The sequence below is a fragment of the Capricornis sumatraensis genome, chromosome X (assembly GCF_032405125.1).
Source record: "Capricornis sumatraensis isolate serow.1 chromosome X, serow.2, whole genome shotgun sequence".
Classification (NCBI taxonomy): Eukaryota; Metazoa; Chordata; class Mammalia; order Artiodactyla; family Bovidae; genus Capricornis; species Capricornis sumatraensis.
In genome coordinates, this window is record NC_091092.1 from 83,882,718 (window position 1) to 83,897,290 (window position 14,573).

General features: G+C 41.2%; 1 pseudogene; it reads right to left on the reverse strand.

Annotated features, from left to right (window-relative positions):
* Positions 1-303: 303 nt before the first annotated feature.
* On the reverse strand, positions 304-1,809 carry LOC138071774 (germ cell-less protein-like 1 pseudogene; annotated as a pseudogene).
* Between the last annotated feature and the right edge of the window lie 12,764 nt (positions 1,810-14,573).

Here is a 14,573-nt window from a genome sequence, read left to right on the forward strand (position 1 = left end):
GAAATGATGGGAGGGGGCATTGATGGATGGTAAACCAGGACGACAGGTTGCCACATTAACAGCACAAATAAGTTCTAAAGGTGTTGGGGGAGGGGAGCTTTAAAATTTCTCCTCTTCATAGGCTCAGGTAGACAATCTCAAGTATTATGAGCTACAGTTCAACAAAGACTGACAGAGTTGGGCCACCAGAGGTGGGCAAGTCAGGTTGGTCCCGCAGAAGGAGCTGGCATCTGGACAAAGCTGGTCGCCCTGACCCCAGGAAAAGAGCTGCTCACCTCTCCGAGATTTTGTTTTCAGGAGTCCTTACTCAGAAAAACGCCCCTTTCTGGGGAGGTATAGGAAATTACAGGTCACATATATGGGGAAACCCACATCTTCGTTCTCTAGATTCATCACCTCGAGCTCTTCATCCTTTCCCAGGGAAAGCACCTGGTATTCTGTCTCCTTCCGGAAAACGGCTCTTCCAGCCCTGTCCAAAGAGGCCAGGCGCAAGCGGAACGCGACCTTTCTCTGCCAGAGTAAGCTGACCCCGAGACCGCAAGAGTTGTTCAGTGCACTGCGCTTGAAAATGATACGCCGGTTGGCATAGCACACCACCAAGTCCCAGCCGAAGTTGAAGCCTGCCCACCGCCAGGTGCATTGCTCATCCCTGAGGAGCTGGCCTCCGCACCGCATGCTGGTCCTCTGGAGGTCGGACACGTAGACATCCACGGGCCCGCGGTCTCTGGTCTGCTCAGCCTGGAGGAGGGCAAGCCACTGCTCTTTGTACACTGGGGTCAGCCAGGTAGCAGGGATCAGCGCATCCTGGTCGATGATGAGTGCTGACGGCAGGTCGCAGATTATGTAGGCAAGCCGCAGCTGCTGGAATGCTGGCACGAAGGCTCTGCCCTGCTCGGTCTCCAAAAAAGGGGTGCCTTCTGACTCCTGCCTGGACCCAGCAAACCACGAGTTGGCGTCAGGCAGTAGGTCTCTGCTGGGGCCTCTCCATGTCGGCTGCAGCTGCAGGAACATCCACTTTTTCAGCATCGTGTACACATCCATCTCTACCTCTATCACGAAGAGGTCTGAAGAGGCGATGACCTCTTTCATGAGATCCAGGCTAACTTCTCTCAATAACTCCTCACTATGCTGGGTCATCAGGTTGTCCAGCAGCCACTGAAGACACATGGCCCTGATGTTCTGGAGTCCGTAGCTCTCAGCAGAGTAGTAGTAGCTGCACACGGTCTGATCACTGATGGTCTCCCTCATTATCTCTCCGCACTGCTGAATCAGCTTGTCCAGCTGCAGCATGCTGGCTGTGGCCAGCATGGGGACCACTCGACCGGGTGGGACGAGCACAGAGCCTCGGTACAGGGAACCTAAAGCCTCGTGTAGCGCCTCACAATCAATGTTCTCGTCAGGCATCTGCAACTCTACAGTATTCATGGATGTCTCACGCCACGCACCACTGAACATGCTAGCAAAGTATCCTGACTGGCACAAGTAGACCTTGTGCAAGTTCCACTCCTCCCCCAGGGCACGGATCTGCACGTCACTCCCTTCTCCTCTCAGAAAAAGTGTCTCATAAATGGACTGTAAACTGTCTTTTGCTCGCTTCCGGCGGGGCGCTTTTGCGAGCTGCCCTTTTGGGCCTGTCTTCCGCTTGCGGCGCCCTTGACTAGTGCTGGGTCTGGCCTCTTCATTCTCCTCCCCTTCCTCTTTCACTGCCTCCTCGGCCTCCTCGGCCTCCTCCTCCCCCTCAGGGGCACCTGGCTCATCTGGGGCATGCCCCACTCTGTTCCAGGGCATCCGACTGTTTAGTGCTCCCATGGCTTTTACCTTAGGGGTACAAACGGCAAGCTTCCTCACCAGACGCAGCTGTCTCTGGCGCCAGTCCAGCCCACGGTGCCGTTGGGTACGGTTGATGTTTGTGACGTCATCTTGGACGTCACGCAAGGCCACACCCACTAGGCTTTCCGCTACCCCTCCCACTCCCCATCACAGGATAAGTACACTCTGTACCAGGAATTCCACTCTGTGTATCTTTCCCTCCAGGGATGATTTCTCTGGGGCTCCCTTCATAGGATAATGGTGGAACAGAGAACTTTGTGTATGAATTTTCCCCATGAATTTTAAGAACATAATTTCCTCTTCCCCATTTGAAATAATTAGTGATCACTCTTTTTTTGGATAATTACATCTTGGTTCCAGCTCTGTGCTCTATGCACCTTTATTTCTGTAATTATTTTCTTAGATTATCCCATCATTTGTGGCTGTGAAAACATTTTCTGTGATAAAAGTGGCAATGTTTGCCCAGTCTTTGCTTTTGTCTCTATCTTTTGTTTTTAAATAGCATTTCCAGTCATAGAACCATTTAAAACTGTGTGTGTCCATATCAGCTTCTTGAGGCTCATGTCTCCATTTTCCATAGGTACACAAACCTTAACTTTGGGGAATATCTTCAAGTTCCATTGGGAACTTTTAGATGTTTTTTGTTTTTTCCTACCCCACCTGTGTGTGCATCTTGAGTCCTCTGGCACTTTCCTTGATTCTTGCTACTACTACTCATTCCTCATTGTCTGATACCTGGCTAAAAGTCCACCATTTCTCACACTTCCAAGGCAGATATACATCTTTTCTCAACTGTACTCCCATCAGACCTTAATCAAACATTCTCCCCATAAGGCTGCAATTATTTCATTATATTATTTTCACCACTGAATGTGTGAGGCAAAGGTTTTGGAGTATCAGCCCCAGACACCAGCTAAGCATGTAACAAACTTAATCAGTGAAAGAAATGAGGAATGAATGAGATGGATTTTGATTTTTGAGGAAATTAATAATATTAAATACTGACAAGTGTTATATGCTAAACAAATTATATGGTGTAGAGAGAGTCTGGACCTTTCAATGACAAGGAAAGTACAATACAAGGGAAAAAACTTTGAAAATGGTAAGTCTCTCAGGTCATTTGACCTTGCCTAAGTAGAATGTTTGGGGCTTCCCAAACATTCCCAGTGCAGGAGATGCATGAGGCATGGGTTGGGAAGACTTCCTTGAGGAGTAAACAATAACCCACTCCAGTATTCATGCCTGGAAAATTCCATGAATAGCAGAGACTTGCAAACTAGTGTCCATGGGGTCACAAAGATTCTGTCCTATTCAAATTATGTGAGTAGAATGTTTATACAATTTGAATAAGACAGGATAACCTTAAATCACATTTTAAATATTCTCTGTTAGATGGCTATAGAAAGTTGATAAGAAGGTCTATATAATGCTTCAGGTTCAGTGGTGCTTGGCATGAGACAAACATGAATACTGACTGTAGAGTTGTGACAGCTTATGGTGAATGGTAACGGTGCCACCAGATTCATGGTCTCCAAAGGAGAAGATTTAACTCTGGGACAAAAGACAGTCTCAGTCACTTGGAGCATTGTGTAGATTTTATTTAAAGTGAAAGTAACAGAAAAAGCTTCTGACATAGACATCAGAAGGGAGCAGGAGAGAACCCACCTCACTAGTATAAGCAAGGCTTTATACACTTCTCAACTAGCTGCTGAGAATAGATAAAAGATACCTCAAGACTGCAAGAATTTTTCCAGACCCTTTCCTGTAACATACCTCCTGGGATGACATCAGCACGAGATTAGCCAGAAGGAACAGATTAACCCAGAGCTACAGCTGTGGAAGTTTTTATGCAGATCTTCTCCCATAACATATATCCAAAGCTTTAAAAAAAAAAAAAAAAGGGGGCATGTCCTTGAATAAGAGATACTGCTGCCTACAAGGCCTACATATCTAAAGCAAAGAATGTGAAAAAGAAAGAATGTTTATCTCCTCCTTAAAGGGGCCTTAGGCTTTGACTCCTTATCAACCTGCCTAAGTTAACTCTCTCATTTCCCCCTTTTTATTTTAGGAGAATATTGTTGCTGAGGGGAAAGGGGCAGAGAAATCTGTCAGTAACTGCTTCCTGCAGGTGAGGGGTTGACCCTAAGTGGTTGAAGCAACATATTCTCCTTACCCTTTTATTTAGGGTTTCTGATCCAAGGGCCCCAAGTAATAAATACACAGTTATATATGTAAGGAGCAAACAGCAAAAAACAGAATGATTACAATGATTATAGTCAAGATAGTTTTTCACAAAGGAGAGCTTGTAAACCAAGATTGTATCTGTAACCATGGCAGAACATCAGGGGAGTCCTTTTTGAAGAGTGACCAGAATCTATGCATCACTTTTACTTTGTCTGGGAAGCCACTGTATCCTTTAGGAAGAACAAACTAGATAAGTAGATTAAAAGGCAGAGACCAAATATCAGTAGATGAATTACTGTAATCAGCAGTCCAAGCAAGAGTATGAATCAGGTTAAATTTAGTAGTAACTTTGATCCTGGTCTAGATAGAGTCAACACTTGGGCTGCCCTATTTTTAAGAATGGAGCCATCTGGCATGTTCATATACATTTTGAATGTAGGTAAAACAAACCTAGTTAGAAGTAGTTGAAAGAATGAAAACCTGAAATTTAACAGACAAAATAAATCTTATAATTTCTTTTCAGGTGAATGAGTCTATAACCCAATGTAGACAGGTGCTTTACCTAGCCAGTTGTCAAAGTTTGTCCAGGTAGGCCTTGGCTTCTTACTGTGGTATTAATGTATATGCCAAAGTAGTTGTCACCATTAACAATTTTAGTATTTTTCTAGGTATGAGAAGATGCAAGAATTTGGGCTCAAGAAAATCTTTACCTGAAAATATCTAACTATCCAAAGGCCTGTTTTGTCCATTTTTCCAGAGCACAGAGCGAGTGCCTAATTTCTGATTTCACCCTGAACTCCTTTCAGGGGATGTTGAAGGTCAGCAGCTGTAGTGCCCATGAGTTAATCTTTGTAGAGGCAGATAGCAAGTGCCAGTTACCAGAGCAGAGCCCTTTTACGGCCATGAGTTTGACCATGGTTTGTAGAGCATTCATTACCATCTTGTCCCATGGTGCTGGGAAGGTTCATTCCCAGGTCTGTCAAAGATTTCACTGATAGGCCACTCAATGTGTTATTACTGGACTAGGCCCTGTGAGTAACAAAAGTCTCTGGACCACATCTGTCTCACTAGTCTCTTGGTCCAGGAAAATATTCTGTCTTGTTGCTTCTCATATACAGAGTCACACCATTATAATTATGGATTTCATATGGAACTGTACACCATCATTATATCAATGGCTCAGTCACACACTTGATAATGTAAGGAACAACACTTCTTGAAGCAGGCAGTATAGAAAACAATATAGTTAGAAGTAATAGTAGAATCATCAGTAAGAACTTCAGTCAAGAACTTCAAGGTGTAGCCCAGTGACATATTCATAACATCTGATTTACTTTGCTAAATGACTATAGCCTGTTGTTAATCTCCTGGTTGTAGATCCTGGAGCATCTGATCTTTATTCAAAGACTGCTTACTGAGATAAGCTTCAGAAACAAACTCAGAGTGTCCTTCTTAATAACTTAAACTTCTTAGCAATATAACATAACCACAAGGAAATACCTTAGAAATCTGTCTTAGTAAATACAGATCTTAATTAACAAAACTAGAACCTAATATTCAGTGAAACTTAATAGATGCCTTAGGCCTGACATCAGTTGGGTGAATTTTTGCCTTTTCATACTCTTCATGGGGCTCTCAAAGCAAGAATACTGGAGTGATTTGCTGTTCCTTCCTCCAGTGGACCACATTTTATCAGAACTCTCCACTAAGTCTCCACTATGACCCATCCATCTTGGGTGCCCCTGCATGGCATGACTCATAGTTTCATTAAGTTATACACATCACCATCACAAGGCTATATTTTCCACAGTTTGTTGTGATCCACACAGTCAAATCTTTAGTGCAGTCAATGAAGTAGAAGTAGATATTTCTTTCTCAAACTCCCTTGCTTGTTCCATGATCCAACAAATGCTGGCAATGTGATCTCTGGTTCTTCTGCCTCTTCAAAAATCCAGCTTGGACGCCTGGACGTTCTCGGGTTCATATCCTGCTGAAACCTAGCTTGAAGGATTTTGAGGGTTACCTTGCCAGCAAGTGAAATGAGCACAATTGTACAGTAGTTTGAACATTCTTTGGCATTGCCCTGCTTTGGGATTGGAATGTAACCTCATCTTTTCCAATTCTTTGGCCACTGCTGAGTTTTCCGAATTTACTGATGTATTTAGTCCAGCACGTTAACAGCATCATCTTTTAGAATTTTAAATAGCTCAGCTGGAAGTCCGTCACTTCCACTAGCTTTGTTCATAGTAATGCTTCCTAAGGCCCTCACGCCACACTAAGTGACCTCACACTCCAGGATGTCTGGCTCTAGGTTAGTGACCACACCATCTTGGTTATCTGGGTCACTAAGACCTTCTTTTGTTTAGTTTGTCTGTGTTTTCTTGCTACCTCTTCCTAATCACTTCTGCTTCTTTTAGGTCCTTACCATTTCTGTCCTTTATCATGCCCATCCTTGCATGAAATGTTCCTTTGATATCTCCAATTTTCTTGAAGGGATCTCTAGTCTTTCTCATTCTCTTGCTTTTCTGTATTTCTCTGCACATATACCATCTCCTTGGATTGAACAAATCAATATTGGGGAAATGACCATACTACCCAAAGCAATCTATAGATTCAAGGCATTCCTTATCAAATTAGCAATGGCAGTTTTCTAAGAATTATAATACTTTTTAGAAATGTGTACGGAAGCACAAAAGACCCTGAATAGACACAGTACTCTTGGGAAAGAAAATTGGAGCTGGAGAAATCAGGCCCCATAACTTCAGAGTCCAGGACAAAGCTACATTAATCAAAACAGCATGATGTTGGCCTCAAAACAGAAGTATAGACCAATGGAACAGGATAAAAAATCCAGAGATAAACCCATGGACCTCTGGTCACCTAATCTATGACAAATGGAGCAGGAATTAACAATGAAGAAAATAATATCTCTTCAATAAATGGTGATGGGGAATCTGGACACCTACATGTAAAAGAATGAAATAAGGACACTCCTTAACATGCTACACAAGGATAAAGTCAAAGTGGGTTAAAGACTTACATGTATGACCAGATACTACAAAATTCTTAGAGAAAAACATAGGCACGGCACTCTCTGACATAAATTACAGCAAGATCTTTTTTGACCCACATCCTAGAGTAAAGAGAATAAAAATAAATTTTGATTAGTGAGATCTGATTAAGCTTAAAAAACCTTTGCAGAGCAAAGGAAACCATAAGCAAAATGAAAAGACAGCCCTCAGAATGGGAGAAAAATCCTTGCAACAAAGCTACCGAAAATGGATTAACCTCCAAAATATACAAACATCTCCTACAACTGAATACCCAGCCCCGCCAAAAATGGATGAAAGATCTAAATAGACCTTTCTTGAAGGAAAATATACAAATGGCAAAATACCACATGAAAAAGTGCTCAACATCACTAATTACTAGAGAAATGCAAATCAAAACGACAAAGTATCACCTCACACTGGTCAGAATGGCTATCATCCAAAAATCTACAAACAGTAAGTCCTACAGAGGGTGTGGAGGAAAGGGAATCCTTCCACATAGTTGATGGGAATGCAAACTGGTGCAGTCCCTGTTGGAACACAGTGTGGTGATTCCTCTAAAAACTAAAAATAGAACTACTGTATGATCTAGCAAATCCACTTGTGGGTATATATGGAAGAAAAAAAAGTGAAACACTATTTTGAAAAGGTTCATGTACCCAAATGTTCACAGCAGCACTATTTACAATAGCCAAGGAATCAATGCAATCCAAGGGCCCACCAACAGATGATTGATGATTGGAGAGGGTAGCCATGTTGACAGTGTAGAAAGTCTCTGAGCTCACTGCCTCTTATGAGCACACCAAAATCACAACTATCTGCAGAACAACAATTAATGAAATGGACTGGAGCCTTCCAGAAAATATCTTCTACAACAAGAGACAAAGAAGTAACCACAAGGGGATGCATAGGAGGGGTGAACTGGCAATATTATCAAATCCCGTATGTCCCAAGAGGGCAACCCTCAAACTGGACAATAACAACAATATATTGCAGAGTTTTCCCCACAGGACAGAGAGTTCTGAGCCCCCACATCAGGCTCCCCAGCCCAGGGGTTCATCACTGGAAAGACGAGATTAAAATAAAATCTGGTTTTGAAGGCCACTGGGGCTTAATTGCAGGACCCCCCAGGACTGGGAGAAATAAAGACTTTACCCTTAAAAGGTGCACACAAAATCTTATGCACATAGGGACCTAGGGCAAAAGCAGTAATTTGGCAGGAGCCTAGGCCAGAACTACCTGCTTCTCTTGGGGAGTCTCCTGGAGAGGCAGGGTTCAGCTATGGCTTACCCTTCGGACATGGACACTGGTGACAGACATATTTAGGAACAGTTAACTACTTGAACACTGAAGCTGGTGGCTTCCACCTTCACCTTGATTCATTAGCTCCAAGACCTAGTCCCACCCAGTAGCCTGTAGGCAACAGTGATGGTCCACATCAGGCCAAAACACAAACTGAAGGGGACACAATCCCTCATCAGCAGAGAGGATGTCTAAAGACTTCCTGTACCCGTAGTGTCATCTAAACATGCCCCAAGGCACGGCCTTGCCCTCCACAGGGCTAAGACCCAGTTCCACTCATCAGTGGACAGGCATTGGCCCTTTGTTCCACGAAGCCTGCACTAGCCTCTAGAGCATCCACACCCACAAAGGAGCAGACACCAGAAACAAGAAAATTACGATCCTGCACACTGAGTCTGACAATAGTAGGACAGACCATAACCTGGGGACAGCTGGGTCCTGGCTCTGTCCACTATCAGGCCAACGCAAAGTGTAGGACTTCCTGGACCCCAAATCCCACTCTGTCAGGACTCCCTCGTCCAGTAAAGATTTGAAATGAGTTCTGAGATCCCTGGGCCTATAACCAGACTCCTGCCTGCCAGTAGTCCAATACGGTCCTCAGGATATGACTTCACTTGCCCTTGGGTGGAAACAACCCTAAAGTCTTTGGGATCCTGATTCCATTCACCAGCGAGTCAGCACTAGCCCCAGAGCAACCAGCACCACCTGCACAAAACAGGCCCTCATAACCAACAGGACTTGGGGTCAACCAAGCCTACCAGACCATCTATGTAGTCAGCCTGTGATAACAGAAGGACATGTGCAGCCCCATTAGGGGGAACCCCTTGATCACAAAACATGAGTGCTCAGAGGGGAGTACATGGCTGAGACATACAAGACTTCTCCTACATAAGGCCACTTCTCCAAGATCAAGAAATGTAGCTACTTACCACATATATGAAAACACAAATAGCAACTTGGGCAAAATGAGGCAGCAGAAGAATATGTTCCAGATGAAGGAAAAATATAAAACCCCAGAAGAAGGACTAAGTCAAGTGGAGATAGGCAGTCTACATGAAAAAGAGTTCACAGTAATGACAATAAGATAACAAAAGAATTCAGAAGAATGAATGCAAAGGATAAGAAGTTACAAGTTTTTAACAAAAGTGAGAAAATATAAAGAACAACCAAGCAGAGATAAAGAATACAGTAAGTGAAATAAAAAATACCTTAGGAATTTGTTACATACCTACTGTAGGAATCAACAGTAGACTAAATGTTGCAGAATGGATCAGTGTGCTGGAAGACAGAGTACTGAAAATCACTGCTGCTGGATGACAACAACAAAAAAGAACGAAAAGAAATGAGGGCACGTTAATAGACCTCTGGAATAGTGCACTAATATTCACATTATGCAGGCCCCAGATGGAAAAGAGAGACAAAAGGCCTGAGAAAATAATTGAAGAGATAATAACTGAAAACTTTCATAACATGAGGAAGGAAAAAGTCACCCAAGTCCAGGAGTTGCAGGAAGTCCCTTAGAGGATTATCCAAAAGAGAATCACACCAAGACAAATTGTAATCAAAGTGAAAAACATTAAAGATAAAGAGAAAATGTTAAAAGATGCAAGGGGAATGCAAGAAATAAGAAACAAGGAATTTCCCATAAGGCTATCACCTGATTTTTCAGCTGAAACTCTGCAAGCCAGACGAGAGTGGCCCTATACATTTAAACTGAGGAAAGAGAAAACCACCACCTAGAATACAACCGAGAATTACTCTCCTGAGCAAGGCTCTTGTTCAGATTTGATGGAGAAATCAAAAGCTTTATAGACAAGCAAAACCTAAAAGAATTCACCGCCACTCAACCAGATTTACAACAAACGGTAAAGGAACGTCTCTAAGAAAAAAGAAAAGGCCACAGCTGGAAACAATTAGGAAATGAAAAAGCTCACTGATAAAGACAAACATATGGTAAAGGTAGGCAATCATCCACACAAAGTTGGTAGGAAGGTTAAAAGGAATTAAAAAAAAAAAAGAGTAAAATTTACTGTCTCCCCACTAAGCAGTTACTGCTACTGCTACTAGGTCGCTTCAGTCGTGTCTGACTCTGTGTGACCCCAGAGACAGCAGCCCACCAGGCTCCTCTGTCCCTGGGATTCTCCAGGCAAGAATATTGGAGTGGGTTGCCATTTCCTCCTCCAACGCACGAAAGTGAAAAGTGAAAGTGAAGTCGCTCAGTCATGTCCGACTCTTCGCGACCCCATGGACTGTAGCCTACCAGGCTCCTCCGTCCATGGGATTTCCCAGGCAAGAGTACTGGAGTGGGTTGCCACTGCCTTCTCCAAGTAAGCAGTTAAGGTATCCACAAAGCAGTTAGATGCAAAATATGACTTCAAAAACAGTCATCATGAGGGGAGGAGAGTACAAATGCAGGGTTTCTAAAATGTGTTTAAAATTAAAGAGATCAGCAAATTAAAACAATCATGTGTGTGTGTGTATATATATATATATATATATATATATATATGGACTGATATAAAAAAGCCTCATGATAACTGGAAGCTGAAAATGTATAACAGATATAAACACAAAAAAGTAATAGAAACATAACACTAATTATAGTCATCAAACCAAAAGAGAAGAGAACAAAAGACAAAAAAGGAAAACAAATCCCAAACACTTAACAAAATGGCGAGAAAAACACACTTATCTATAATTACCTTAGATATAAATGGATTAAATGCTCCAACCAAAGACAGAATGGCTGACTGGATCAGAAACTAGACCTGGATATAAACTGCCTACAAGAAACTTACTTCAGATCTAGAGGCACACACAGGCTGAAAGTGAGGTGACTGAAAAAGGTATTCCAACAAATGGAAATTTTTTAAAAATTAATTGGAGAAGCCATACTTATATCAGGCAATATGTACTTTAGACTGCTACAAGAGGCAAAGAAGGACACTACATAATGTTGAAAGCATGAATCCAACAAGAAGATATAACAATTGCAAATATATACACCCAAAAAGGAGCACCTCAATATATGAGACAAATACTAACAGAAATAAAAGGAAAAATCAACGCTAACACAATCATACTAAGACACTCTAACACCCCACTTACATCAACCCCACATCATCCAGACAGAAAATGAATAAGAAAACACAGGCCTGAATTAACACATTACATATTAAATGCTCTTAATTTTATCTTAATTTATATATATATTTATATTTTTATATATGCTGCTAAGTCGCTTCAGTCGTGTCCGACTCTGTGCGACCCCATAGACGGCAGCCCATCCAGCTCCCCTGTCCCTGGGATTCTCCAGGCAAGAACACTGGAGTGGGTTGCCGTTTCCTTCTCCAATGCATGAAAATGAAAAGTGAAAGTGAAGTCGCTCAGTCCTGTCTGACTCTTAGTGACCCCATGGACTGCAACCTACCAGGCTCCTCCATCCATGGGATTCTCCAGGCAAGAGTACTGGAGTGGGGTGCCACTGCCTTTTCCGATAACATATATATATATATATATATATATGTGTGTGTGTATATATATATATATATGTGTATATATACACACACACACACACACACACAGAAAGACAGAGCACATTCCATCTGAAAGCAAGAGATTACACATTCTTTTTTATATGAACATGAACCATTCTCTATAAGAGATCACAAGCTAGGCCACAAGAAAGCCTCAGTAAATTTAAGAAAAATTTAATCATACAAACATCTTTTCTTACCACAGACCTCTGAGACTAGAAATCAACTACCAAAACAAACAAACAACAACAACAACAAAAAAAAAATGAGAAAATCCAACAAAATCACATGAAGGCTAAAAAAATTATGTTACAAAACACCCAATGGATCATTGAAGAGATTAAAGAGGAAACTTAAAAATATCTAGAGACAACTGAAAATGGAAACATGGCAATCCAAAATGTATGGGACACAGCAGAAACAGTTCCATTATGGAAGTTTTTAGTGACACAAACTTACCTCAGGAGACAAAAATAATCTAATATAAAAAACCAAACCTTACAACTAAACCAACTAGAGAAAGAAGAGCAAACAAAACCCAAAGATAGTAAAAAGAAAGAAATCATAAAGATCAGAGCAGAAATAAATGAACTAGAAGCTAAAAAAAGAAGCCAGTAGAAAAGGTCAATAACACTAAAAGCTGGTTCTTTGAAAACATAAGTAAAATTGATAAACGTTGAGCCAGACACATGAAGAAAAAAGGGAGAGGGCCCACATCAATAAAATCAGAAATAGAAAAGAAGCTACAACCAAAACTACAAAATACAAAGGATGATAAGACACCACAATGAGCAACTATACACCAATAAAATGGACAACATAGAAGAGGAAGACAAAGTCTTAGAAAGGTACTATCTCCTAAGACTGAACCACGAAGAAATAGAAAATAAAAACACACCAGTTACCAACACTAAAATTGAATCAGTAATTCAAAATTCTCACAAAACAAGGACCCAGGCTTCAAAGGTGAATTCTACCAAGCATTTAGAGAAGATTTGATATTGATCCATCTGAAACCATTCCAAAAAATTGCAGAGGAAGATATTCTCAACAAAATACTCGTCAAGCAAATTCAATAATGCATTAAAAAATATCATACATCATGATCAAGTAGGATTTGTCCCAGGGGTGCAAGGAATTTTCAATATCCACACACACACACACAAATCACAGTGATATACCACCACAGCAACAAATTGAAGAGTAAAAGCCCTATGATCATCTCAGTATCTGCAGAAAAAGCTTTGGACAAAATTCAACATCCATTTATGATAAAACCTCTCTAGAACATATATCAACAACACATTAAAAGAATTATACACCATGATCAAGTGGGATTTATCCCAGGGATGCATGGATTCTTCAATATATGGAAATCAATCAATGTGATACACCACATTAACCAATGGAAGAACAAATGTCGTATGATCACCTCAACAGATACAGAAAAACGTTCAACAAAATTCAACACCATTTATGATTAAAAACTCTCCAGAAAGTGAGCACAGAGGGAACCTACCTCAACATAATAAAGGACATAAAAGACAAACCCACAGCAAGCATCATTCTCAACAGCGGAAAACTGAAAGCATTTTGTCTAAGACCAGGAACAAGACAGAGATGGCCACACTCGCCACTACCACTCAAAAGAGTTTTGAAGTCTAGCCATGGCAATCAGAGAAAAAGAAATAAAGGGAATCAAAAATGGGAGAAAAAAGTGAAATTGTCATTGTTTGTAAATGAGATGATATTAACCATGGAAAATCATAAAGATGATACCAGAAGACTACCAGAGTTTATCAATGAATTTGGTAAAGCTGCCAGATATAAAATGAACACACTGAAATTTCTTGCATTCTAATACACTAACGATGAATGATCAGAAAGAGAAATTCCGGAAACGATCCCACTTTACATCACATAAAATATACAATAAAAATACCTAAGAAAAAAACATATCTAAGGAGGCAAAAGACCTGTACTCAGAAAACTATAAGGATTGATAAATGAAATCAAAGATGACACAAAAAGGTGGAGAGATATACCATGTTCTTGGAGTGGATTAGTCAATATTGGGAAAATGACTACACTACCCAAACTGACTAACAGATTCGATGCCATATCTACCAAATTACCAATGATATTTTTCATGGAAATAGAACAAAAATGTTTACAAATTGTTTGGAAGCAAAAAAGACCTAGAACAGTCAAAGCAATCTTGAGAAAGAAAAATGGAGCTAGAGGAATCAGGCTTCCTGACTTCACAATACACGACAAAGCTACAGTAACCAAAACAGCATGGTAGTGGCACCAAAACAGAAATACAGACCATGGGATCACAATAGAAATCCCAGAGATAAAACCAGTCACCTATATCAACAACCTCAGATATGCAGATACTACTACTCTTAATAGCAGAAAGTGAAGAGGAACTAAAGAGCCTCCTGATGAAAGTGAAAGAGGAGAGTGTAAAGCTGACTTAAACCTCAAAAAAAAAAAAACTCAGTCAAAAAAACTAAGATCATGGCATGCAGTTCTATCACTTCATGGCAAACAGAAGGGAAAAAGGTGAAAGCAGTGACAGATTTTCTTTTCTTGGGCTCCAAAATCACTACAGACAGTGACTGCGGCCATGAAATTAAAAGATGCTTGGTCCTTGGAAGGAAAGCTG